Source organism: Pinus tabuliformis, chromosome X, assembly GCF_031772625.1.
Source record: "Pinus tabuliformis cultivar Carrire ecotype Pingquan chromosome X, CPIR1, whole genome shotgun sequence".
Lineage (NCBI taxonomy): Eukaryota > Viridiplantae > Streptophyta > Pinopsida > Pinales > Pinaceae > Pinus > Pinus tabuliformis.
Window position 1 is genome coordinate 1,099,814,641 of NC_142308.1, and position 27,920 is coordinate 1,099,842,560.

A 27,920-nucleotide genomic window follows, 5' to 3' on the forward strand; every position below is an offset into this window, starting at 1 on the left:
GAGAGTGGGACAATAGAAGCCAACTCTCAAGATCTTGTTTGTTGTAGTATTCCAGAAATGATGACCACCAAAATCTCCCTTGTGAAAATCTTTCATCACATCCTTAGCTTCATTTTCTACCAAACAATTTAGCAGCACACCACCAGGATCTTTCTAGTATAAAACACCATCAATAATACAATACTTTGAAGCCTTCAATTTAAAGGATCTAGCTTTACCTTTGGGAACTTCTGGTGGAAGATTTAAGTGTTGCAAGACATAGACAATGTTGGAACATCATGGAGAGGAAATGAACATATCAGACACCTGTAAGTCTAGTTCTTCATCTCCTTCTTCAGTAAGTGTTGCAATCAAATTAATGTCTAGTGCATGTAGATTTGGTTCAACCATAAGTTTAGCCAAACATTTTCCCTTTATTAGCTTTGTAGGCTTTATCTCCAAATCGTACTCCAGCATGGCTGCAATCCATTTTCCCCTTCTTCCCTCAGGATCTGTCTGCACAAGAATTTCTTTCGCTGCTGCTGTGGGAACATAAGAAATGGTGTGAGAATGCAAAATATAAACTCGAAAATCCTTGAGAGCTTTCAACAAAGCCAAGGCTAGATTCTCAATGATATTGTATCTTAGTGTTGCATCTCTTATAGTGCGACCGAAAAATGCTATGGGATGCTCATTTTTCTGATCTTTCTTTTGCATTAGGACTGCTGCTAATGTATGCTCAGAGGAAAAAGAAAAGATGATGAAATCTAAAGTGTAATCTTGACTAATCAAAATAGGAGCATTAGATATTGCAAACTGTACTAAATGAAATGATTTCTTAGCCTCTAAAGACCACTTTACCTCACCATCCTTATTTAGCATGTCTGTCATCTCTTTCAAATGTTCAACTAGATTGGGATGAATCTTCTCAGAAAATTTATTTTCCCATTAAAAGACTAAACCTCTTTCTTGTTCGTTGGAAAATCTAATTGTTGAATGGCTTGCACTCTTGCAGCATGAATTTGAATGACATCCTTAGAGATGATGTGTCCCAACAACTTACCTTCTTCCATGGCGAATAACCTCTTCTTTGGGTTTAGTGAGATGCCAAATTTTCCGCATTTCTAGAAAACAATTCTCAAATGATGTAAATGATATTCATTAGATTTAGAAAACATTGTAAGATCACCTAAGTGTATAACCAAAAATACATCTTTTTCATTGGCGAAAGCTATGTCCATAGCCCGCTGAAAAGTAGCTCCTACATTATTTAATCCAAAAGGCATCTTGGCGTACATGAATGTACCCCATGGTGTTGTAAAGGTTGTTTTGAGTTGATCATCTTTATGCACCAAATATTAATTGTACCTGAATATCCATCTAGCAATGACATCCTAGAGGACCCAACTACCGTCTGAAGTATATGATCCATCTTTGGCAAGGGATAATTATCTTTCAAGGACACTTTGTTTAAATTTCTAAAATCAGTGCAAAGACAAATCTCCCTGGTCTTCTTTCTTACTGGCACTAGATTAGACATCCATTTAGAAAAATCAAATAGAAATTATGATGCATGACTTATAAAGCCTATTAACCTCTTTTTCAATTGAAGGCGACAACTTAGGATTGATCCTTCTCAGTTTATGGCAAAATTGCTTTTGATCAAGCTTAATGGGAATAGTATGTTGAATGATACTCTTGTCATAAACCTTCAGATTTGAATAGTCCCAACAAAATACATCAGCAAATTCTTTCATTAAAGTTGTGTACTTACTTTTTGTTTCAAGAGATAAGGACTTTGATAGTTTGACCATCTTAGGACTGTTCGTTGTACCAATGTATACCTCTTCGACACTTTTTCTATGGGAACCATGGTGGGATTTTTGGCAACATCATCACGATCAAACAACTCTTCTAAAGGCACCAAGCCTCTTGGAATGTTGTTGTCTTTTAGCTGTAATATTTCAATCTCAACTAATTGAATGTCTGGATCATTCATATTGGATGTGCCATCAATGTGAGAATTCTAAAATTCTCCTTAAAATTGTAGAAATTTTTCAATCTGTTTATCATCCCAAAATACTTGCCAATTCTGGGACAGCTGGGCAATGTTTTACATGGATAGATTACTTCTAATTAGGATGAATAGGAATGTTCACCATACTAGCTACAGTAGCAAGTGAGTCAGCTATCACATTCTGAGTTCTAGGAATAAGAGACAAAGTATATTCTGTAAAAGTTTTAAGGGTGTCAAGTACAGCATTGTGATAATCTCTCATTCTTGGATGCTTGGCTTGGTATTCCACTTTGACTTGTTTGATTACTAAATCAGAGCCACCATAAATAGAAATTTTCTTTGCTCCCAACTTCTTCAGAATTTTGAGGCCAACAATCAATGCCTCATACTCCACCTCATTGTTTGAGCATTCAAAAGCTATCTTGCAAGAACTCATTGATGAGCCTCATCATTGGGTAATTATATGGGCCTTAACTCACCTCCTAGATTATTCAAACTAACTTTTCTCACAACTTATTAGATGTTTTTTATTACATTATTTTTATGAGATGAGTTGGAGTTGGATATTATGCCTAGTGGACTAATATGCATTAAATGTAGGATTGAAGGAGAAAATCAAGGAATTTTGGCAAATAGTAAGGTTAAAACTCGAATGGGACAAGGCAGAGGGATTGTAGGAGGTAAATCCTCCTCATTTCCTTCTCCCCCATTCGAATATTCCTCCATCCATCACACCAACTCGGAGTGCAAGCAGCTAAGCCATGAGGATTAGAAGGCAGTCGAGCAAGTGAGAGACAAAGAGCTAGTCTATCTTGAGTTTGGGAGCCGATCCTCCCTAATTTTAATGAATTCATTGGGGAGCTCAGTTGCATAAGTAGAGAGGCCTAGAGCCTCATTAGGATTCAAATCTTTTTTGTAATACTCTAAGTTATTTTCAAGCTCCAGACTTGTGAAAGTTTTATTCATGTAATTTTATGTCGTGGTAATAATAATGAGTTTTGTTTTGAGCCAGCATTGAGTTAAATCAGAGGATTGAAGCTCTTAGGGCCCAGCACTAGTAGCCAAGGCTCCTATTTATTGTAGGTCTATGTTTATATTAGTCTCATAGCTTCATCGTTAATTTTCCTTTAGATGTGTTTTCACTGCAAGTAGTGTAGATTGGATTGGTTGTTTATTAGTTTGGCCCATTTGTGCATTACTGCAGTAGCAAGTTAGTAGGGATAAAAGGAATACCACAATGTTATTAGTGGGTGTCTTGGCCTAATTTCATCCCTTTGGGATCATGATTTGTGGAAGGGACCTTTTTGTAGCCCCAAAAACACAAATTTCTATTTCTTGCATAAGATTTAGAGTTTATTGTATTTAAGTTAGCATTTTATCAGATTTGAAAAATAGGATTTCATTTCCATGTCTTCTATCTTCACCCTTGTATTAGATCTCATCCATGCTTTCATTCCTTTCAGCAACTTTCCTAATGCATAATGTAGGCAGTTAGTTCATTAATTCTGCTTTTCTAGCTCATTTGAATGCTTCTCGTTTACATAGCTTTTTGGGAATTATACATGTTTGATGGAAAGCAGGTGCTTCAGGAGTAGAAAAAGACTTCATATCTAGAAACCACCTTCCACTTAATCCACCATAGTCATTCCTTGTTTTCACCATTGCCTTCACTAGTTTTCATCATTTTACATAGAAATTCTTCCGAGAACACTAAGTGAATCCAACCATCTTCTATCTTTACTATTGGCTTCGAGTGATCCTAAACCTTTCCTCACTTAATTACACCCATCTACCACCTCCCCTAAGCCTTCCATCACCTCCAACACCTTCCATTTTGCTCAGGGCTATATCTTGTAGGTTTACAGGGAATCCTGTAGGTTTCTAGTACATCCTGTAGGTTTTCCTGAAATGGCCCGTTTTGAGGTAGAATTGAGGGAGAACCTCTAGGAAGTCACAAAATGCCTCCCAAGGGTCTCCCACACCATCCAACCATCTCTTAACCCTTCCATCCATCCTCGAACATCCTTAATTCACTTGCCACATCACCAAAAGAAATTAGTTTGCATACTTGATTTTGCATGAAAAGACAAAAATACAAAAATAGATTTATTTTAGTCCCTTTACTTGCACATTAGTGATTCTTCTTACTTCCATGATTAGATAGTAGCATTTGGTTCATGTTAATTTAGCATTATTTCAAAGCAAAGTTTCTTGTTAGTTAAGTAGGAAATGGTGTGATTTAACATTGAATTTCAATATTTTCCATTATTGCAATTAAAGGAGCTCTCCCTTAGAGCATATTTCCCTTTCTTCCATCAAGAAACCAAGATTCTTCTAACTCCATAGAAGTTTGTCTTTAAAACCCCATTGGTCTCTTGCTAGCTAAACTGTGACAAAAGGCAGAACCATCACTTTTACTCGTGTATATAGCACTGTCACCTCCAAGTTTGTACAAACCCTGGGTTGAAAAAGTAAAGCTAGTAGCCTAGGAGTTGCAACATTCTTGCTGCAATACTAGCACTCATCACTCATTCTTACATTATGAGGAATTTTGCGTGATTGATGTAACACCAATCCTACCTCCTTATCTTCCCATGGGACCATCAAACTCCATAGTCCAAAGGCCATTTTCGTCATCCTGAAAAAGGATTTTTGAAGGCTGAACTGACTAATCTTTTGGAGGATGGTTGGCTGTCTCAAGATTTTCTATACTATCTTAGTAATCTCTTCAAGAGGTTTTGTTGGCTGCATACACTCTTCCTTCATTTCTTTCCCTTCAGATGTAATAACTTTCTGCATGATGTTTATAACCCTTGGAACTTCTGAAATTTCTACCAGCTGACTTTCATCATCAACACAATTCATATCACTATATAAGATGAAAGAATCAAGGTCAGTATGGAAAACATCTATATGATGATTGATGGGATTTTCCTTACTTCTCATCATGAATTTCATCTTCTTTTCCGAATAGAGTTTCCAAAGATGAACAAAGACAAGGATAGTGGCATATGAAAAGTCAAGTTGTAGAGTACCTTTTAGTTTTTATCCCTAAGACCTTGAAAGCAACATGCCAAGCCTAGGAGGAATATCAACAACCACTGACATCCATAAGCACATTCTTGGCTGGAATTTGGTCCAAGGACACTACCAAGTATTTATGAGGCCAAGACATTTCACTCTACCTGAGTCAAAAGAGTAAAGGTAGCGATAAGGTTGGGTGATACTCAGTCCTAGTTTGGCAATGATGACTTTAGGCATAATTTTATGTGAGACACCAAAATATAGCATGGCATTATGGAGGATAAAGTCATGAAGTTTGAGACTAAGATAAAAAGGAGGGATTTCACTATCTTTGGGAGTTCCTTCTAAGGCTAGACCAAAAAGGATTGATGGCTCATCATCAGCCACATTAATTGTATTAGCCATCTGGTCAACCTTAAGCATTTTTGCAATCTGAAATTTATATTTATCATTCTTAACTAATTCAGTGAGAGGAATAGAAAATTTCAACTTAGAATTTCATTTTCCAGACTAAAAATATTAGATTTCTTTTCTACTTCCTTTGCAGCGATATCGTTATTCTCAATTTTCCCTTTAGCTTGAGATTCCTTCTTGTGACTTTCACTCTAAAACTCCTTGTCCTTTCTCACATTATTGGTATATGCCTCATTTGTTTTATCCTGGCTCCATATAACAACTTCTTTTTCTTTATTCTGATTTGAAGGAACTCCTTCTTTGCTTGGTGTGTTTTTCTGTAGATTTTTCCTCTTCTAGTTCAATGTAACATGTACATTTATGTTCCTCAAGTTTTATTACTTTTGTAGATGACTAAGGGAATTATGATATCCTCTTTGATATTCTTCAGTTTGAACAACCCATAGATCGTCACTTGCAAGTACAGGTTGTTGATCACTGGGAATGAAAGAATCTTTAGAAAATTGATCTTGTTCTATCAAAAAGGTAGGCAGCTCATCTTCTTCAAAGAAGTGATTTTCTTCCACAATCTCTTATTCATCTTCTTCCTAGCCTTCAATATAATTTTGTTGAAAAGGTGCTCTTACTTGTCCTTGAGGATCTTGATTTCGCTACTCTTTCTATCTATTTTTGAATTGTTGTTGTTGTTGGCCACGAAAGTTGGATTCCTCACTGAAGGCTCCACTTGTTTTTCAGTTATGGATATTCTATCCATCATTCTCTCCATGGTTTTGATTAGAGTGTCAAGCTTTACATCTGAAGATGATGAAGGTTCATCCTTAAACACAAATTTCTTCTCAGTCCTCTCAGGCTTTGATTTAGACTTCTTGATAAGCATATTGACTTCAACACTCACTACATTTCGCTGCATTTCTTCAAGAGTAGCATGGTCTCTCTCTCTGAGCTGATATGCCATGTCTAGGTCAAAGACATTAGGATAATGGAGAAGCACTAGACCAGGTGGAGGCTTCATATGATCAGGAATAGAATTGTATACCAAATTAAATCTTGCTGTAGATTCTTGAAATGTCTCATTTTCATTTCTTTTTATTGAGTTATACTCAACCAATATCTGCAATGGATTTTTCTTCTCTTTCCAACAAGCAAGGAACATTTCAATCAACCTCTGTGAGTTATTGATAGAATTAACAGCTAAGCTGTGAAACCACTTCTTCACATCCCCTGAAAATATCTGAGCTGTGATTCTCATCTTAGCATCATCATCATCAATTTCTTCCAGGTCAATAAAATCTATCAATTTATCAACATGATAATGAGTTGTTATTTCTAAACTCCCATCAAATAGATGAAGACTTTGACCATAGTTCTAAGGTGAAGCAACAAGTTGAGCAGGTAGTATAAGGGGCGTAAATCGTGCCATGATTGTTGGAGGTGCTGGGGGTAATACAATGGCTTGGGTAGGTAAGGATGATGATATTGATCGAGGTGGTGGGAGAAAGGATGAGGTGGTTGAAGTTATTGGAGATGTAGTGGATGTATTTTGGGGTTTAGTCGAGGATGAGACAACAGTTAAGTATTCAAGTTGATATTGGATGTAGTATTTTTTAATAGTAAGTTGGTGCTGGTCAGCAAGACTTTGAGGTTTGTCACAATTCAACCACAACTCGTGATCAACACTAGTAGATAGAGATTTGGAAGAATGAGAATGAAATTCAAATTGAATAGGTTTAGATATTACTTCAGAAATCCAAGATTCAGATTTCGACCTTGAAAGGGAAAACTCTAACTGAGTATCAAAAGGAAGCTTCTCAAAGGAAAATAAATTTATAGGTAGAGAGGTTGTTCTTTTAATTTTTTGAACTTCACGTTTAGTGATAGGTAATTTATTTTTTCTGAGAATTTTTTTCAGGATATTCGACAACAAAAGGGTGGATTTGAGTCAATATTTGAGCTAGTATATCTTTTAGAAGCTAGAATTTTGTCTCACCTTAAGATTAGTGAACTATTTAAAATCAACCTATGTTTGGATACTGGAAATTCTCAACTATAGAACAAGTTCTCCTGAAAGATATAAGATATCTCCCAGGAATGATTAATCATTTGATCCCTGACAAAGGTGCTACAAATGTTATACTCTACAATTTCCTAGGTTGAGGAGGAGATTGAAAGAGGTAACTTCAAACCACTTTCAGCTCAGTAGCTAGCCCTACTAAGCTAGAGAGGGGGTCTCTCAAAGTTTTTATCAATGAATAGCTCTAAAGAACAAATTTTTTGGGCTAGAGATGTATGTTTGTTTGTGTGTTTGTGAATTTGAGATTTTAGGGTTTCCTGGACTAGGGTTTAGAGCTAGTGATTAGGTCTAGGCCTTAGGAATGCAGAGACAAATATAGAAAGGAGCTAGGCATCTGAAGGCTATGGTGTACTTGAAATCTTGTCAATGTAGTATAGATTAGAAAGTTTTGAATATACTAATGAGCATATGTAGGTATGAGTTAATTAGCTTTTAGAAGAAATACACACAACTATGAACACCACATAAACAGAGCTTGTAATCAAAAATCCTGTCTAGTTAACTGTAAGGTAATTCATAGATATAAGACAAAGCATGTGAAGAAATATAATCTAGCCATTAGAAACTAATAGGAATAATGAACAAACACCATACACTCACAAAACTAGAGTTCCTAAAAAATAGTTGCCACTGCTCCTGTATTAGCTGAAAAGATCATAACATATAAGCCTCCTCTACAAAAGCCCCACCCTTCTCTCTGAAAGAGAAATGATACATATAGACTCAATTAGAGCACTTTCCCACCTTCAGGAGTAGAATTCCTAGGTGGTGGAACTGATTCCAAGATTCTCTCAACCAACAGGTGAGAGTGAGAAGGTTAGACACAAACACTTCTTGTAGACTTTGATTTGGAATTTACTTCCTTAATGAGGCCTATTAAACCACAAAAAATACCTATCATGTCAATTTATTCATGATTACATCATCTAACATCGAACCAAGTTCAATTACGTCAAGAGTTTTGACATTGACCAAGTCAAACTGAAAATTAGGAAATTTACATAATGAAATTTTAAATGAAAAACATAGAAAATTGCAGAAGCGCAGCGCCAACTTTGTGCCTGCTTTAAGGTGCCTTCCTGATATCCAAATGAATATCAGAGAGAATGGTCGACTAGATTTTTAAGTCTATTTTCCTTAGTACCATGAATTTTTAAAAGTTACCCATGGGAAGGCCTTCAAAAATCCTATCTCCCAAGGTCACTCCAGGAGCGCAATGCATGTCAAAAAGACGTCCAAAACGCTGATTTTTGGCCACTTTCTTTCATTTCTGTCAAAATTTAGGCCTCTTATGGGAAATTTGAAGAAATGGATTTTTAGAGGAGGCCAAGAGCTTTCCAAAAATGTAAACTTTTCTTGAATTGAGTGTCTGAGGAAAAAGCGTAGCACCAAGGCATTGCACCTGTGGGACAGCTAATTTTCTACATAAGGCACCAAAATTTGCGAAAAACCAAAAATGATCAAAATTTCCTCAAAACTGGTCAAGAGCTGTAAAATGAGGCATGTAAATCCCTCATGGTTTCTTCAAGAAGCATCTCCAAGTTTCCTTTATCATTTTGGTCCTTTTGGGATTCTTTGAGTTTATTTTCAAGCTGCTTGACCTTGAGATTGCAAATCATGTTTTGAGCCTGGTAATCGCATTCCATGTGCCTTAGTGGCTGATTGTCTCTATTAGCTTTGTCTAGAAGCTTCTCCAAATGGTCATTGACCCTGTTTAACCAATACTCTTTGTCTTGATTGACCTCTAAATCAATTATGTCCTCTATGTCTAGCTCCTCATTCAGTAAGATGTGTTTTTCTTCTTCATCTAATGCCTTCTTAAGCCCTTTAGTTCTTGACCTCTTTCTCTTACCATTTCCTTGTGTTCCTTCAAGCTCATTCGTCTCCATGACCGCTTTTCCCTTACCAACTTGCTACAATATTTTAGTTTGCTATTTCTCCATGATCAATTGTTTTGCCTTCAGTTGACTGTTTTCTTGTTCTAGGAATGAGATGATGAACCTTGCTCTTGCCATGTTGACTATGATTTCCTTGATCTCATAATCTTTGTCTCTGATCATCTACTACATGCTTGAAACCTAATTTTCTACCTCTAGGTCAACCAACCCAAACTCATGTGCAACCAAGTCCTTATCCTGCACTGATGGTCCCTGTTTTGATGATGTAGAAGGCTTGGCCCCTTTCTCACCATGAGAAGCAAACACAAGCCTATGTCCTCTTTTGTACATCATTGTGTTATGAAACCAGCTCAAGAAAAGATAGAAAATATAGATCAACGCCTTAGAATTCAGCCTCTTTGAGGGGGCAACCTCCTTTACATTACATAAATGAACAATTCTTTGATGATTCAATTGACAAAACATCCTTTCTATATATAGGAGTCTAAGGAGTCACAATATATCCCAGCCGACCTAGCAATAATAATATAAAGCCACAAAAATAACAATAGAGGGATTCTATGGGGCACAGTAATAACAATATGGGGACAATAGGGGCACAACAATATTAATAAGGGGTACAACTACAATAGTAATGGGGTAATCACTAGTATTATAGGGACCCAACATGCCCCTTTCCTTCAAAAAAGTGTTGTCCTCAACGCTTGAGAAGTTCTAGATGCTTCTGTATAAAATTCTCATCCTCCCATGTGGAATCTTCAACGGATAAGTTCTTCCACTTGATAATATACTCCGAAATTGATCGATTTCGTAGCTGTCGAGTTCTTGTTTTTGTGACTACTTCCGGTTCCAATATAATTTTTCCTTCCTCATCAAGTTCTAGAAATATTGTTTGAACTGGGAGCTTGTCGCCTATAACCTTCTTTAAACATGAAACATGGAAAACTGGGTGCAATCGAGAAGCTGCAGGAAGCTCCAATTTGTATGCCATATTACCAATATTTTGCAACACCTTGTATGGACCATAATACTTTGGTGATAATTTATTATCCTTCTTAGTTTACTTGAGGGACATTTTCTTATATGGTTGTAGCCATAGGAATACCCAATCACCTACATCAAAACTTCTTTTGCTACGATGTTGATCTGCCTGTTGTTTCATTCTATTCTGTGCCAACACGAGGTTATCCTTTAAGAGTTGGAGGACTTGTTGTTGATGTTCAATGTGATGTTTCACTGCTTGAACCTTAGAATTTTCTCCTAAATATGATGTCATGGATGGTGGCTGATACCCATAAAGTGCCATAAATGGGGTTATTTTTGTTGCTGTATGGAAGGAAGTGTTATACCACCATTCAGCCAGAGGTAACCATTTGACCCATTGTGTCTATTTATGAGATACAAAGCAACGAAGATATCCTTCCAAACATTTGTTTACTATCTCAGTTTTCCCATCAGATTGAGGATGATAAGATGAGCTATGAGCTAACTGAGTACCAAAACAAGAAAATAATTCTGTCCAAAAATTTCCAGTGAAAATGGGATCTCTGTCACTTACAATAATCTTTGGGTTTCCATGTAGCTTTTGAATTGTCTCCATAAATGCAGTAGAAACTGTACTGGCTTTAAATGGATGTGATAATGCACACAAGTGTGCATACTTGGTAATCTGTCAACTACCACCATGATGACACTCTTTCCCTCACACTTGGGTAAACCTGTGATAAAATCCATTGAAATCTCCTCCCAATGTTGGCTTGGAATGGATAAAGGTTGTAATAGACCCGATGTTTTAATTGTTTCAACTTTATTTTGTTGGCAAACCAAACATTCCACCAAAAAATTTTGAATATTTGATTTAAGGCCATCCCAAAAAAATTCCTTCTTAACCCTGTGGTAAGTTTTTAAAAATCATGAGTGCCCTCCTAAGGGAGAAGTGTGCAATTCGATAAGAATATTTTGTTTTAGCTGGGAATCCTTACAGAGGTATAAGCGATCTTTGTACCATAACGAATCATTTTTCCAGCTAAAGGTATCAGACATACTGGAATCTTGTTGTAACTTTTGAATAAGTGCCCACACTTCTTCGTCATTCTTCCATTCCTCCCTTGCTTCGTTTATCCAATCTGGTTGGACAATAGAAATGGCGCACAACAATGCTTCCACATCCTCATGATTTCTTGAGAGTGCATCTGCCACCACATTTTGCTTCCCTTTTTTGTAGATGATTTCAAAGTCATAACCCAACATCTTTGTGACCCACTTTTGTTGCTCTTCAGAGGATAATATTTGTTCTAAAAAGTATTTAAGGCTATCATGATCCGTTTTTACCTTGAAGTGTCTTCCCATTAGGTCGGGTCGCCATTTCTTAAGTGCATGGAGTATTGCCAACATTTCCTTCTCATAAATAGCTTTGTGTAAAAACTTTCCCTTGATTGGACGACTTTCAAAAGCAATGGGTCTTTCATCTTGCATTAAAACAGCACCAATTCCATTTCTTGAAGCATCACATTCCACAATAAAGGTTTTTGTGAAGTCCAGTGTAGCTAAGACTAGTACTTGGCACATTGCCTCTTTAAGATGTTAAAATTCCTTTGTTGCTTCTGGAGTCCATGAAAATGCATCTTTCTTCAATAATGTTGTTAGAGGTGCTGCTATTCTCCCATAATTCTTAACAAACTTGCGATAATACACTGTCAACTCAAGAAATCCTCACAGATGCTTTATGGATGTGGGAATTTTCCATTCCTTAATGGCTTTAATTTTGCTAGGGTCTACCTTAAATCCTTCATGAGATACAATATGACCCAGATATTCCACCTCTTGTACTCCAAAGAAACATTTGGATCTTTTTGCATCCTCCAATAGTTGTAGCACCCTGTTAACATGTTCAACATGATCCTTCCAAGACTTGTTGTAGATTAGTATATCATCAAAAAATACTAACACAAATTTTCTAAGGAATGGTTTGAAATTGAATTCATCAATCCTTGAAATGTTGAAGGTTCATTGGTAAGGCCAAAAGGCATGACCAAAAATTCATAATGACCCTCATGAGTTCTAAATGTTGTTTTCGGAATGTCTTCAATCTTCATTCTGATTTGATAATATCCTAAACGAAGATCCATCTTGGTTAAGTAAATTGATCCATGCAATTCATCCAGTAATTCATCAATGACAGGAACGGAAAGTTATCTTTAATAGTGAGCTTGCTGAGCTCCCTATAATCTAGACACATGCACTATGATCCATCCTTCTTGTGCACCAATACTACTGGAGCAGAGAAAGAACTTTGACTAGGTTGAATTATACCCGCCTCTAGCATTTCTACAACCATACGTTCAATTTCACTCTTTTGGGCATAGGGATATCTGTACGGCCTGATGTTTGGAGGAACACTTCCTGGAATCAGATGAATAGCATGATCATGATCACGAATAGGTGGGAGACCTTTGGGAGTCCCAAATACCTTGGAATTATTGTCCAAGACTTCTTGGAGATCTGGAGAAATAGATGATTCCAATGTGGAAACATCTAGCGAACATAATTGTGCAATTACACATCTTTGTTCCTTTTTTAGAAGCTTTGTCATATCGTTAGAGCTGATTATCTTTCCTGGTTTCCCTGCAATACCCCTTAATTCAACTTCCTTTCCTTCCATAGAAAATTTCATGAAGAGTTCTTGAAAATTAAAAGCTATTGTACCCAAGGATTGTAGCCATTGGACTCCTAGTACAACATCAGCACCCCACATTGGAATGGAAAGCATTGGGCTATTCAACACATATTCTCCCATGGATAGCTTGATATTATGGCACTTTCCCGAGCAATTTATTGTTCCTCCATTTGCAATCATCACTTGACACTCTGGTGCTGGATATAAGAAGCAATTCAATTCTCTTGCTACCTTACAATGAATAAAATTGTGGGTACTTCCTGAATCAATGAACACTATTACCTTTTTCTTCTTGATTTGTCCTTCTATATTGATGGTTTGAGGAGTGCTAATTCCCGCCAATGCATTACAAGATATGGTCGGATTCATTTCTTCTTTATCTAGGCTTTGTTCTGGGAGTATATCCTCTTCTTTTGACCTTTCTTGCTCCTTTTCTTCTTCCTCTTCACAATCTATGTAGAATAATTTCTTCTCAGCACACTTATGACCTTTAGTGTATTTGCTATCACAACTATAACAAAGCCCTTTTGCTCTTTTTTCTTCCAATTGTTATGGTGTCAACCTTATAGGTTGTGGAATACTAGCGGCAACAACACTTCCGTCTTTATAGTTGTGAGTGGTATTCTTCCTGGTTGCCATAATTTTTCTTTCCATTTTTCTTGCTAACCTAAATTCCTTCTCTAATGAATCAGGTTCCCAAAGGCGAACATCATGTTGGATATTATCCTTTAAAGACCCTATGAACACATCAATCCTATGCTCCTCTGGAATATCTTTTACCCTTATGTTCAATTTTTGGAACTCTTCAATGTGCTCCATTATTGAACCCTTTTGTTTGAGACTTATCAATTGGCTAAAAAAAGTGTTTCTTTTTGTATCCTCATAATGTGCTATCAATTCTTCCGTAAAAATTTCCCAAGTGATAATTTTTTTATGAGAGCAAAGCCATTGATACCATACAAACTGATTTGGTTCCAAATATAAAGTTGCAATACGTACCTTTTATGTGTTTTTCACATTATTGAGATCAAAAAATTGCTCCATCTGTAATATCCATGTTGCGGGATCCTTGCCATCAAACTTCCTCATATCGATTTTTGGAATATGGTGGGTATTTGATCCAACATTAGAGTCTATGGAATCATGATTAAAATTTCTTTTGTTCTCATCATGAGTTTCCTTTACTACCCTTTCACCATTAGTGACCCTTTCTTGTAGCAACTTATTCATATTTATCTTTAATTCTTCCATGTCTGTCTTCAAATATATCTTCAAATCATCCATCTTAGCTTCCACGCCATTCATCTTAGCTTCTACACCTTTCTTTAAACAATCCATATTAGCTTCTACACCTTTCTTTAAACCATCCATCTTAGATTTTGTTCCCTTTTGTGCAAGCGACAGTTGTTGCACTTGGTCTTGTAATTTTGATATATCATGTTGCATTTCTTCCTCTTCTTCATGAGTCATGCTAGAGATTTCAGGTTCCTTACTAGGTGTTTGCATTTTCTTTCCTCGGGGCATCAGTTACCGATAATAATGCTCTACTATGCCCTTCGAATTCCTTCAAAATAAATTTTCAAACCAAGCTTAAGCAAAAATTTAAGAAAATCTACACACCTTTTTTCACTTTGTAGGATCTCGATATTGCCTCTGATGTATCTCTGTAATTTCCAATCATCTAGATCTGAATTTATGATTTGCAGTAGCCCTCTATGTCCTCTTTCCAATGACACAAGTCTGACCCAAATTGGATTCTCCAAGGAAGAGTTATGCAAAATCTCCCACAGTGACTTGATTATAGACTAGTTCAGTAGAGCGAAATTGTATGATGTGCCACGGGTCACTGTTTCAACCTTTGGATCTAAAAAATGCATACAATAAACTAGAGTTCGTCCTCTTTTTGTACCTTCTGACGCAATTTCAATCCAATCCCCAGAGAGAAAATTATGCTTCTTTTCCCCAGGTCTCCTGTTTGGAATGTAATTCAGGAGTCTGCAAAAAGACCAACTTCCTCAGATCATATCTCCGCAAATATAGCGCGAACAGCTCCGAAATTCGGACTTGATGTTCATCACGATTTCTTCTCAAATGGGTTTTTTGCAACTTCTGAAATGTCGCAGAAATAAAGTTATAGCGAAAATGCCACGATGACCTGCTTGGAGCAGCGAAACCCTAGAATCCAAAGCTCTGATACCAAATGTTATGAAACCAACTCAAGAGAAGATAGAAAAGATAGATCAATGCCTTAGAATTCAGCCTCTTCGATGGGGAAACCTCCTTTAAATTACATAAATGAACAATTCTTTGACGATTCAAATGAAAAAAGCTCCTTTCTATATATAAGAGTCTAAGGAGTCACAATATAACCCAGCCGACCTAACAATAATAATATAAAGCCACAAAAATAACAATAGAGGGATTCTATGGGGCACAATAATAACAATATGGGGATAATAGGGGCACAAAAATATTAATAATGGGTACAAATACAATAGTAATGGGGTAATAAATAGTATTATAGGGACCCAACATATTGTCACCTCAGGTTTAGGTGCTCTAGGAATTTCCACTGATTTTCTAGAAGACCCAATTTCCATTTGTTGTGTTGGCATGCTAGAAGGTTGAGCTGCCACATTGGATTCATGTCATTTCAGAGCTATCTCCAAGAAATATTCCCATGTCATATTCTTCTCTACAGGTTGATGAAGGACTATAGTCTTGATTAGAATATGATGAAATAGACTAGGATAGTGTTCTTTGGTCTTCATCTGTATCCTCTCTAACATATTGGTAAGGCTCCTACACAGATAGTTGCACATATTTAGTGGTTTCTAAGTTGTAAAGTGCATTAGAAGCTGAATGTGATAGGAATATAGTCTAGAGAATCTTCCTTCGCATGTGAATAATTTCATGACAACTTTCATCAAGGGAGCATACTTCTCCAACAGGTACCTGAAAGGTATGTTATGAGCATGGTTTTCCCTATATGGTGTTTTCAAAAAAGGTCTATAATTTTCAAGATCTAAGTTCATCCCCTTGAACCAATATTCAGCGTAATCTAGTAGCCCTGTAGCAAGTGAAATAGAGGCCACTGAAAATGTGAAGTCAACACCAGAAATAATGACACTTTCTCCTTTCCAATGAGCAGCAACCCAATCTATCAACTGCTCATGGAAATCCACTTCAGGCATCCTTTTGCAAAAATCTAAGCAATTCACATCTTCAAAGAACTATTTGATAAAGGATGATGAATTGATCTCATTGTTTTTTGAGGGTTCATATCTGAGAAATTTTCCTCCCTTTTGATGTTTCTCCCTCTCTGGTGAAGAGTCTCCTTCCATGGTGAGAGAAACCCTAGCAACAGGACAATGAGAAAAAATAGTGAGGGGCGAGTAAAAAATGAAATGAAGAGTAGGTGGAGTTGAAAAATGGCAAGGGTAATTTTTAGGAGGTGAATAAGAACTATTAACATCTTAGGAAGATGAAAGGAAGTGAAATGAAGGAATGATGTATTTGTGGAAGTGGAAAAATAGAGTTTCTAGGAAAATTGTCCAAATCCCATAGGAATGAGCTAGGGTTTCAGTTTTAGTGAAGTAATTTAATATTTTGAAGTTGGTTCAGTGGTTCATGTAGCATATTAAACATGTGTAGAGGTGTAGGATGAGGTTTTACATGTTTAAAATCATGAAAACTAAATGACCATCATCAACACTATCATCATTTCATGGAAAACTCACTAGAAACCCTAATGAAGAAATATTAGCTTTGAATTCATCTTGCAAACTAAAAAGTATAGTAATATGGTATACTTACTTGTAAATATGTCTAGGATTGCAAGAAAAATGATTTTCAAGCTTAAAAATGCGATTTGGGTGAGTTTTGGGTGATTTTGAGATGCTCTGGCCCAAGCGCAGCGCAGTCTTTGGGAGCGCAGTTCCCAAGCGTAGTGCAGTCTCTGTGAGCACAAATCTAGCCTCCCAAGTGCACCTCAGTGTTTGGGAGTGTTGTACCAGCCTCCCAAGTGTAGCACAGTGTCTGGGATTGGAGTGCTAGAGGTTTTTTGCCAATTTTTCCTAGAAAATCAAGTTTTTCTCGCCAATGAAAGGGAGAGATCGATGCAGAATGAGGAATAAGAGGCAAATAAGATGAGTTTGGGGATTTTTAGTTTATATAGGAAAATCAATTTCCTTTTTGTAAAAAATTGGGACCCACAAACATTTGAAAAACTAATTTCTCACTTTTTAAAATAGAGTCACCTTAGAAGGCTGAGACATGGGTTGTAATTTCACTTTTTTAGCATTAGAACTTCTTCTTCTGGAGACTTTTAAACTGAAATCATGATGAAGTTGTGAAAGCTCAACAAGTTAATGTGAAAGTGATTCTTTTCATGCTTTATTCAATGCTGGATTTACATATGGTAATAATGGACCTTGAAAACGTTAATGACCTAATGAGAAACCTAAAATTGAATGGAATGATGATGATGACTGATATGAGGAGAACTTGCTTGTATTATGACACCTTCATGTGAATGAGATAGGTGACCAGCATATGTGACTTTCCCAAAAGACTGAACTCATTCCTAGACCAACTAACTAGTAACCAAATTTTACTCTGTAAACTTAGTGACATGCTAAAATTTGATTTTGAGACTCCTAACAAGCTTAATAAAAGTGCATTTGATCACTGGTGACGGGAAAAAAAGAATGACACTAACAGATCGAATATATAGTACTAATTATTTGAATCGCAACAGTCACACATATGGGAGACAACGATACTATGGAAGAAAGGTTGGAACAACTGATCACACTAGAAGAAGATCCCTTTTCTATAGGATTTCACCAACAATTACAAAAATCTTGGGAAAAGGCATGGTACAACCAACGTATTAAGCAACAATGGGGTCTAGCTTAATTAGGCTAGCTATCTCTATTAGGATTTCTTGGGTGACTTCCAAGAAGCGTAGGAAGAAGGGAATCCATTCCACTATGTGTCGCTATTACTCTTAATCACATTGATAACATGGTGACCACCCAGGGATTCGCATTTCCGTAATGTGGAACCTGATGTGTGTGAGGCTGCGAAGTTTTCCTCGCTATGTGCATATAAGGAACCAACCTGGGCTACAGAGAACAAAATATTCTGGTTCTTATTTGAGATGGATCTGTGCACAGTCATCAACCAAAGGTCATGGCTATCACCTACATTATTTCAACAATATAGTGACATTTCTAACCTTAAAGAGGATTTTCGCAGTGTCTTTATCTGCATCAAGAAAGATTTGGACAAGGTATGGCATGAGCTACCATACTTAGTTTATGAAGATGACATATTGATGGTCATAAATAAGTGGTCGAGTAATTGGCTTACCCCAAAAAATGTAACAGTGATAGAGAAGGTAGGCACAGGTAAGACCAATATAGGTACGTAGATGTTGGGCAATGAATCCCCCCCATAGCAGGTTTTTGGGCTTCAAGCCGAATTTTGGTCAAGTGTAATGTTGGGTCCGTATAATACTAGTGATTACCCCATTACTATTGTAGTTGTGTCCCTTATTAATATTATTATGCCCCTATTGTCCACATATTGTTATTACTGTGCCCCATAGAATCCCTCTATTGTTATTTTTGTGGCTTTATATTATTATTGTTAGGTCGACTCGGTTATATTGTGACTCCTTAGACTCCTATATATAGAAAGGAGGTTTTATCATTTGAATCATCCAAGAATTGTTCATTTATGTAATGTAAAGGAGGTTACCCCCTTGAAGAGGCTGAATTCTAAGGTGTTGATCTATCCATTCTCTCTTTTCTTGAGCTGGTTTCATAACATTTGGTATCAGAGCTTTGGATTCTAGGGTTTGCTGCTCCAAATAGGTGATCGTGGAATTTTCGCTATAACTTTTTTTCTATGACGTTTCACAAGCTAAAACAAAAAACCCATTTGAGAAGAAATCACACTGAACCTTAGGTCTAAATTTCAGAGTTTTTGCACTATATCTGTGGAGATATGATCCAAGGAAGTTGGTATTTTTACAGACTCCTGAATTACATTCCAAACAGGTGACTTGGGGAAAATCTTCATAGCTTTCTCTCTGAGCATTGGATTGAAATTTCGTAAGAAGGTACAGAAAGAGAAAGAGGACAGACTGTAGTTTCCTGTAGATATTTTTCAGAGAAAAAGGTCGAAACAGTGACTCATGGAACGTCATACAAGTTTGTGCTACTGAACCAGTCTATAATCAGGTCACTATGGGATATTTGGCATAACTCTTCCTTGGAAAATCCAATTTGGATCACACTGGTGGCATTGGAAAGAGGACATAGAGGACTACTACCAAGTGAAAAAGGGTGTGTAAATTTTTTATTTTATTTTTTTTCTTAAGCTTGGTTTGAAAAATTATTTTGAAGAATTCAAAGGGCGTAGTAGAGCATTATTATTGGTAACTGATGCCCTAAGGAAAGAAAATGCAAACACCTAGTAAGCAACCTAAAAGCCCTAGCATGACTCATGAAGAAGAGGAAGAAATGCTACATGATATATCAAAATTACAAGACCAAGTGCAACAAATGTCACTCTCACAATAGCTAACGGAATCTAAGATAAATGGCATGGAATCTAAGATAAAGGGTGTGGAAGCTAAGATGAATGGCATGGGAGCTAAGATGGATGATTTGAAGATAGATTTGAAGACATGCATGGAATATTTGAAGATAATTTTGAAGACAGATTTGACAAAGTTTCTATAAGAAATGCTTACTAATGGTGAAAGGGTAGTAAAGGAAACTCATGATCAGAACAAAATAAATGTTAATCATCATTTCATAGACTCTGATGTTGGACCGAAGACCCACCATATTCCAAAAAACGATATGAGGAAGTTTGATGGCAAGGATCCTGCAACATGGATATTACAAATGGAGCAATTTTTCGATCTCAATAATGTGCAAAACACACAAAAGGTACGTATTTCAACTTTATATTTGGAACCAAATCAGTTTGTATGGTATCAATTGATTTTCCCTCGGAAACAAATTATCACTTGGGAAACTTTTGCAGAAGAATTGACAGCACATTATGAGGATACAAAAAGCAACACCTTTTTTAGCCAATTGATAAGTCTCAAACAAAAGGGTTAAATAATGGAGCACATTGAGGAGTACCAAAAATTGAACATAAGGGTAAAAAATATTCTAGAGGAGCATAGAATTGATGTGTTCATACGGACTTTAAAGGACAATATCGAACATGATGTTCACCTGTGGGAACCTGATTCATTAGAGAAGGCATTCAGGTTAGCAAGAAAAATGAAAAGAAAAATTATGGCAACCAGGAAGCATACCACTCACAACTATAAAGATGGAAGTGTTGTTACCCCTAGTCTTCCACAACCTATAAAGTTGACACCACAACAATTGGAAGAAAAAAGAGCAAAAGGGCTTTGTTACAGTTATGATAGCAAATATAGTAAAGGTCATAAGTGTGTTGAGAAGAAATTATTCTACATCGATTATGAATAGGAAGAAGAAAAGGAGCAAGAAAGGTCAAAAGAAGAGGATATACTCCAAGAACAAAGCCTAGATAAAGAAGAAATGAATCCAACCATATCTTGTAATGCATTGGCTAGAATTACCACTCCTCAACCATCGAAATAGAAGGAAAAATCAAGAAGAAAAAGGTAATAGTGTGGATTGATTCATGAAGTACCCATAATTTTATTCATTGTAAGATAGCAAAAGAATTGAATTACTTCTTATATCCAGCACCAAAGTGTCAAGTAATGGTTGCAAATGGAGGAATGATAAATTTCTCAGGAAATTGCCATAATATCAAGCTATCCATGGGAGAATATGTGTTGAATAGCCCAATGCTTTCCATTCCAATGTGGGGTTCTGATGTTGTACTAGGAGTCCAATGGCTACAATCCTTGGGTACAATAGCTTTTAATTTTCAAGAACTCTTCATGAAATTTTCTGTGGAAGGAAAGGAAGTTGAATTAAGGGGTATTGCAGGGAAACCGGGAAAGATAATCAGCTCTAACGGTATGAAAAAGCTTCTAAAAAAGGAACAAAGATGTGTAATTGCACAATTATGTTCGCTAGATGTTTCCACATCGGAATCATCTATTTCTCCAGATCTCCAAGAAGTCTTGGACAATAATTCCAAGGTATTTGGGACTCCCAAAGGTCTCCCACCTATTCGTGATCATGATCATGCTATTCATCTGATTCCAGGAAGTGTTCCTCCAAACATCAGGTCATACAGATATCCCTATGCCCAAAAGAGTGAAATTGAACGTATGGTTGTAGAAATCCTAGAGGCGGGTATAATTCAACCTAGTCAAAGTTCTTTCTCTGCTCCAGCAGTATTGGTGCACAAGAAGGATGGATCATAGTGCATGTGTCCGGATTATAGGGAGCTCAGCAAGCTCACTATTAAAGATAACTTTCCCATTCCTGTCATTGATGAATTATTGGATGAATTGCATGGATCAATTTACTTCACCAAGTTGGATCTTCATTCAAGATATCATCAAATCAAAATGAAGGCTAAAGACATTCCAAAAATAGCATTTAGAACTCATGAGGGTCATTATGAATTTTTGGTCATGCCTTTTGGCCTTATCAATGCACCTTCTACATTTCAAGGTTTGATGAATTCCATTTTTAAACCCTTCCTTAGAAAATTTGTATTCATATTTTTTGATGATATACTAATCTACAACAAGTCTTGGAAGGATCATTTTGAACACGTTGACAGGGTGCTACAACTATTAGAGGAGAACAATTATATGCAAAAAGATCCAAATTCTTCTTTCGAGTACAAGAGGTGAAATATATGGGTCATATTGTATCTCATGAAGGAGTTGAGGTAGACCCTAGAAAAATTAAAGCCATTAAGGAATGGAAAATCCCCACATCCATAAAGCATCTACGAGGATTTCTCGGGTTGACAGGGTATTATCAGAAGTTGTTAAGAATTATTGGAGAATAGTAGCACCTCTAACACCATTATTGAAGAAAGATGCATTTTCATGGACTTCAGAAGCAACAAAGGCCTTTGAACATCTTAAAGAGGCAATGTGCCAAGCACCGGTCTTAGCTACACCAGATTTCACAAAAACCTTTATTGTGGAATGTGATGCTTCACGAATTGGAATTGGTGTTGTTTTAATGCAGGATGAAAGACCCATTGCTTTTGAAAGTCATCCAATCAAGGGAAAGTTTTTACACAAAGCTATTTATGAGAAGGAAATGTTGGCAATACTCCTTGCACTTAAGAAATGGCGACCCTACCTAATGGGAAGACACTTCAAGGTAAAAACAGATCATGATAGCCTTAAACACCTTTTAGAACAAAGATTATCCTCTGAAGAGAAACAAAAGTGGGTCACAAGTATGTTGGGTTATGACTTTGAAATCATCTACAAAAAAGGGAAGCAAAATGTATACCTCTGTAAAAATTCCCAACTAAAACAAAAGATTCTTATGGAATTGCGCACTTCTACCTTAGGAGGGCACTCAAGATTTTTAAAAACTTACGACAGGGTTAAGAAGGATTTTTTTTGGGATGGCCTTAAATTTTATATTCAAAAGTTTGTGGCCAAATGTTTGGTTTTCCAACAAAATAAAGTCGAAACAATTAAAACACCGGGTCTATTACAACCTCTATCCATTCGAAGCCAACATAGGGAGGAGGTTTCAATGGATTTTATCACAGGTTTACCCAAGTGTGAGGGAAAGAGTGTCATCATGGTGGTAGTTGATAGACTTACCAAATATGCACACTTTTGTGCATTATCACATCCATTTAAAGCCAATACAGTTTCTATTGCATTTATGGAAACAATTAAAAAGCTATATGGAAATCCAAAGATTATTGTAAGTGACAGAGATCCCATTTTCACTGGAAATTTTTGGACAGAATTATTTTATTGTCTTGGTAATCAGTTAGCTCATAGCTCATCTTATCATCCTCAATCTAATGGGCAAACTGAGATAGTAAACAAATGTTTGGAAGGATATCTTTGTTGCTTTGTATCTGATAAACGGACACAATGGGTCAAATGGTTGCCTCTGGCTGAATGGTGGTATAACACTTCCATACAGTAACAAAAATGACCCCATTTATGGTACTCCGTGGATATTAGCCACCATCCATCACATCATATTTAAGAGAAAATTCTAAGGTTCAAGCAGTGGAACATCACATCGAACATCAACAATAAGTCCTCCAACTCTTAAAGGATAACCTCGTGTTGGCACATAATAGAATGAAACAACAGGTAGATCAACATCGTAGTGAAATAAGTTTTGATGTAGGTTATTGGGTATTCCTGTAGCTACAACCATATAAGAAAACATTGCTCAAGTAAGCTACGAAGGATAATAAATTATCACCAAAGTATTATGGTTCATACAAGTGTTGCAAAAGATTGGTACTATGGCTTACAAATTGTAGCTTCCTGCAACTTCTCGATTGCACCGAGTTTTCCATGCTTCATGTTTAAAGAAGGTTATAGGCGACAAGCTCCCAGTTCAAACAATATTGCCAGAACTTTATGAGGAAGGAAAAATTATATTGGAAGCAAAAGCAGTCACAGAAACAAGAACTCGACAGCTACGAAATCGATCAATTTCGGAGTATCTTATCAAGTGGAAGAACTTATCCACTGAAGATTCCACATGGGAGGATGAAAATTTTATAAAGAAGCCTCCAGAACAACTCAAATGTTGAGGACAACACTTTTTTAAAGGAGAGGAGCATGTTGGGTCCCTATAATACTAGTGATTACCCCATTACTATTGTAGTTGTATCCCTTATTAATATTATTGTGCCCTTATTATCCTCATATTGTTATTACTGTGCCCCATAGAATCCCTCTCTTGTTATTTTTGTGGCTTTAAATTATTATTGTTAGGTCGGTTGGGTTATATTGTGACTCCTTAGACTCCTATATATAGAAAGGAGGTTTTTTCATTTGAATCATTCAAGAATTGTTCATTTATGTAATGTAAAGGAGGTTGCCCCCTCAAAGAGGCTGAATTCTAAGGCGTTGATCTATCCATTCTATCTTTTTTTGAGTTGGTTTCATAACATGTAATGTAAAGACCCCACGAAATGTGGGCAAAGAGTGCAAGATTCTAGGGTTGTCCACCCTAAGATAATGTAATTTAATGTAAAGTGTGTTAGCCTACCCATGGTTCGTAGACCATGGGATTGTATAAATAGAGCAACGCTCTAAGTGTAAAGTTAGTCTGAGCTTTGGATGATGAATTAGCTCTAAGTCTATAAGTCCAAGTCTTGGGTTGTAGTAGTAGGAAGAGGCTCTGCTACTGAGTGTGTAGAGGCCTGGTAGAGTCCGCAGCTATGTGCGCAGACACCTGTAGCTGAGTGCGCAGGGTGGAGTTGGGATTATACTTGGATAGAGAATTAATAAAAGATAAGTTGATTCTGACATATTGTGTGTCTATGCTTTTGTTATATTTATGCATCTATTTATAGTTTTATGATTGCGCACACTTGTTATGAATGTTGAATTATTAATGAGAATATTGGGCCCACACAATTAAGTTAAGATCTATAATAATAGCACAGTAAGGATAAAGGATCTAGACAGCACCTCTTCGCTTTATTTATAGAGCTGTGCGAAAGTATTTGCATAATTTGCGAAGGAAAGACGGCTGCACGGAGCAATGCAAGTGCATAAGTTCGGTCTGCAAACTTCCTAGATTTCATCAAGAAATCCCTAGGGTGCAGAAACCTAGTTCCAGCACCCTCCCATACTACCTCGGGTGAGACCTCAGTTCACGCACCGCGGACTGTTGCCAAAAAATCCGGTAGTTTTGGGATTTGTTTGGCTAAATCAATTATGAACTTGGGTCAAGCCCCAACAAGCCAAAAAATGGTTCTGCTGCCGGGACCGAGATCTGCCTAAAGGATGTCTGATGTCATGCCACTAGAACCCAACAAAGAAGGAAATTGAAGAGTGGTTGGAGAAGAAGATTCACGAGTTCATGACATAGGAAAACAAAACTTCGAAGGTATCCGAGAAAAGGTGGCTGGATCACTACGTGTATGTGGAAATCAATGAGATATTCTTCATGTCCTTTCCTTCTAAACTGTATGAGTGGATCATTAGGTTAGCCAATAGCTAGGGAAGGTACAAGCTTGACCAATCGATAGTGTGGAGTTCGGAATTAGTGCGCAGACTAGAGGCATCAGATGATAAGATCGCGTGAGCTGTGGACCATTGGCTCGACCAGATAATAGGGGGATTTATCACTGAGTTTGTGATAGACATGACCGTGAGCTACAGTGAAGCAGAATGACGTTTTCTGAAGGGACTGTGAGGTAAGTACATTAAATCTTTGAATACCTGGATTAAAATGCTTTTATGTGAAAAGTGGGTTATGCAAATACATTAATGTTTGGAATGACACGGAGCAGAAATATCTACAAAGGTAGTGGGGAAGTAGGAAATAGTCCCTTAAAAGTGAGGAAGAGCTTGCTTGGGTCTCTCCGAGAAGTGCGGTCAGATTGATAAGGCAGCGCATTCCACAGTTACCACCTCCACCCACGCCACAACCCGCTTCACCTCCTTCACCTCCACTAGCCCCGCAGTTCAGAATGACGAGTGCGATCAAGCTACCCGTATTCATAGGAGTAGGGAATGAGGATCTGAACCAGTTCTGGTTCATGGTAAGAGCAGTGTGGGAAGCGCAAGGGGTCATGAAAAACAACATTAAGAAGGCTACATTGGTGAGAGTGCTGCAGGATTGTGCATTGACATGGTATATCAAACACTCTAATGACCACCCAAATGCAGGGATAGCAGAGATCCAGAATGCATTGAATAGAGAATTTAGCCGGCTGAAATCAGAGATATAGTTAATCATTGGGTTCAAAGAGATCGCAATGCTTCCAGGCGAAACCCCCTGGGATCTAGATTAGTGGCTGAAGAGTACGACCCGCGAGGCTAATATGATACTCATAGATGCACAACATCGTGCATGGTTTCTGGCATATCTAACAATGCACATGAGGACGGTGCTATCGCAACAGAAACTTTCTACCCAGGCCGAAGCATTGGAAATGACGATGAGGTTGCATGAGACATCAATACAAGATCTGGGACTGGGAGTTCAACAAATGCATGTGCAACTACAAAATCTCTTCCTGGAAATGCAGAGCTTGAAGTAGGACACGGCACCGTGGCCAGAGGCACGCGAGGAAGTATGGTGAATAAAATGCAAAGGCTAGGGCCATTACAAGGACCACTATCCAGTATTCGTGAACTACTTGGTATGAGGGTGGGCAATGCCATTAAGACCAGAGGCATAGGCAGGGACAAGTGCACACTCGCATTATGGTGTGCAAACTGTCAGATAGGAGGAAAACACACGATGGATAATTGTCATTTGTTGCAAAAGTATACACCGACACCCCAACAACTATTTTGTAATTTCTATAGGTCGGTGGGCCACGATGAGCATACTTGTCGTAGCTACGAGTTAATGATGGATCAGACCCCAACCTATAGAATGTAGACAGAAATGTGAGGCCTCGACCCAGCTGCGGGCATGGCGCACGCTGGATTTCAGGGGTGAGGTCGAGGATGAAGAGGAATGGGACCAAGAAGGGACTGTGAACAGTCAATTTGCTACAATTGCATAGGACCAAGGCACTATGCCCATGATTGTACCAACTCGATGAGAATATCATGTTCTTACTGTGCTCAGCATGATCATGAAATGATAGATTGTCCTACATTGATCGCAAAGATGCATGAGAAAGGGGTACTTCATCCTCCTCTGATTCAGATTATCCAAATGATGAGGTCTGAACCGCACGAAGAAGACCCAAATGTGAACATGATGCTCAGAAGCAGTGCAACCATAGGAGAGGATAAGGGGATGCAGCACAATGAAGATACATGGGTTCACAAGGCTCCTAGAAATGAAACTGAGTTTGACTTAGAACACGCAAAGGAAACGTTCATGGAAGCTAAGAATAGCTTTACAGAGGCCTCTACTTCAGGTAGTAAGGATCAACCAGATCTAGGGATGGATCCTTCTATGCTTACTACCTTTTTGGAGACATGCATGAAATAACTGCACAACAATAAGGCAATTAAGGGACTACATGAGCTGATCACCAGGTGCATAGGGTCAAGGGAACCGTGCATAGTCTGAATATTGGGGAAGCATACATTACGCACCAGGAGGGAAATGAGATTGACAGTGTAGATTGGCTAATATGAAATGGATCAAGTAATCCTAGACTTGGGTTCAGACACAAATGTATTACGAAAGTAAACATGGGAACGTATGGGCAAGCCCACGCTACAATGGTCCCCTATTCACTTACGAATGGTGAACCAACAGAAGATTTTGCCCATGGGGAGGTTTCCAAGGGTAACAGTTGATATTGAAGGTGTGAGCACATAGACGGACTTTGAAGTAATAGAGATTGTCGATGACAACAATCCCTATCATGCATTGCTAGGAATAGACTGGGCCATTGATATGAATGGAATCATCAACCTGAAGAAGCAGAAGATGATATTCAAGAAAAGGTCCCTACACGTAGTAGTTCCACTAGACGCAGCCGAAGGAGCACGCTACACTAAACCAGTGCGTGATGATGAAAGTGAAAATGAGTTAGAATGTATATACCAGATAACGGCGCGAGACCAGGATCAAGTGAACCCGACTGTAGATGGGAGAATCTCATGGGAGTGTGACAACTCCTGTACTTCGGATTCAGACGAAGAAGTAAAACGCTGGCAGAACTGGTTGCACGAAGTGAAAATGCTAAATTGCAACATGATGA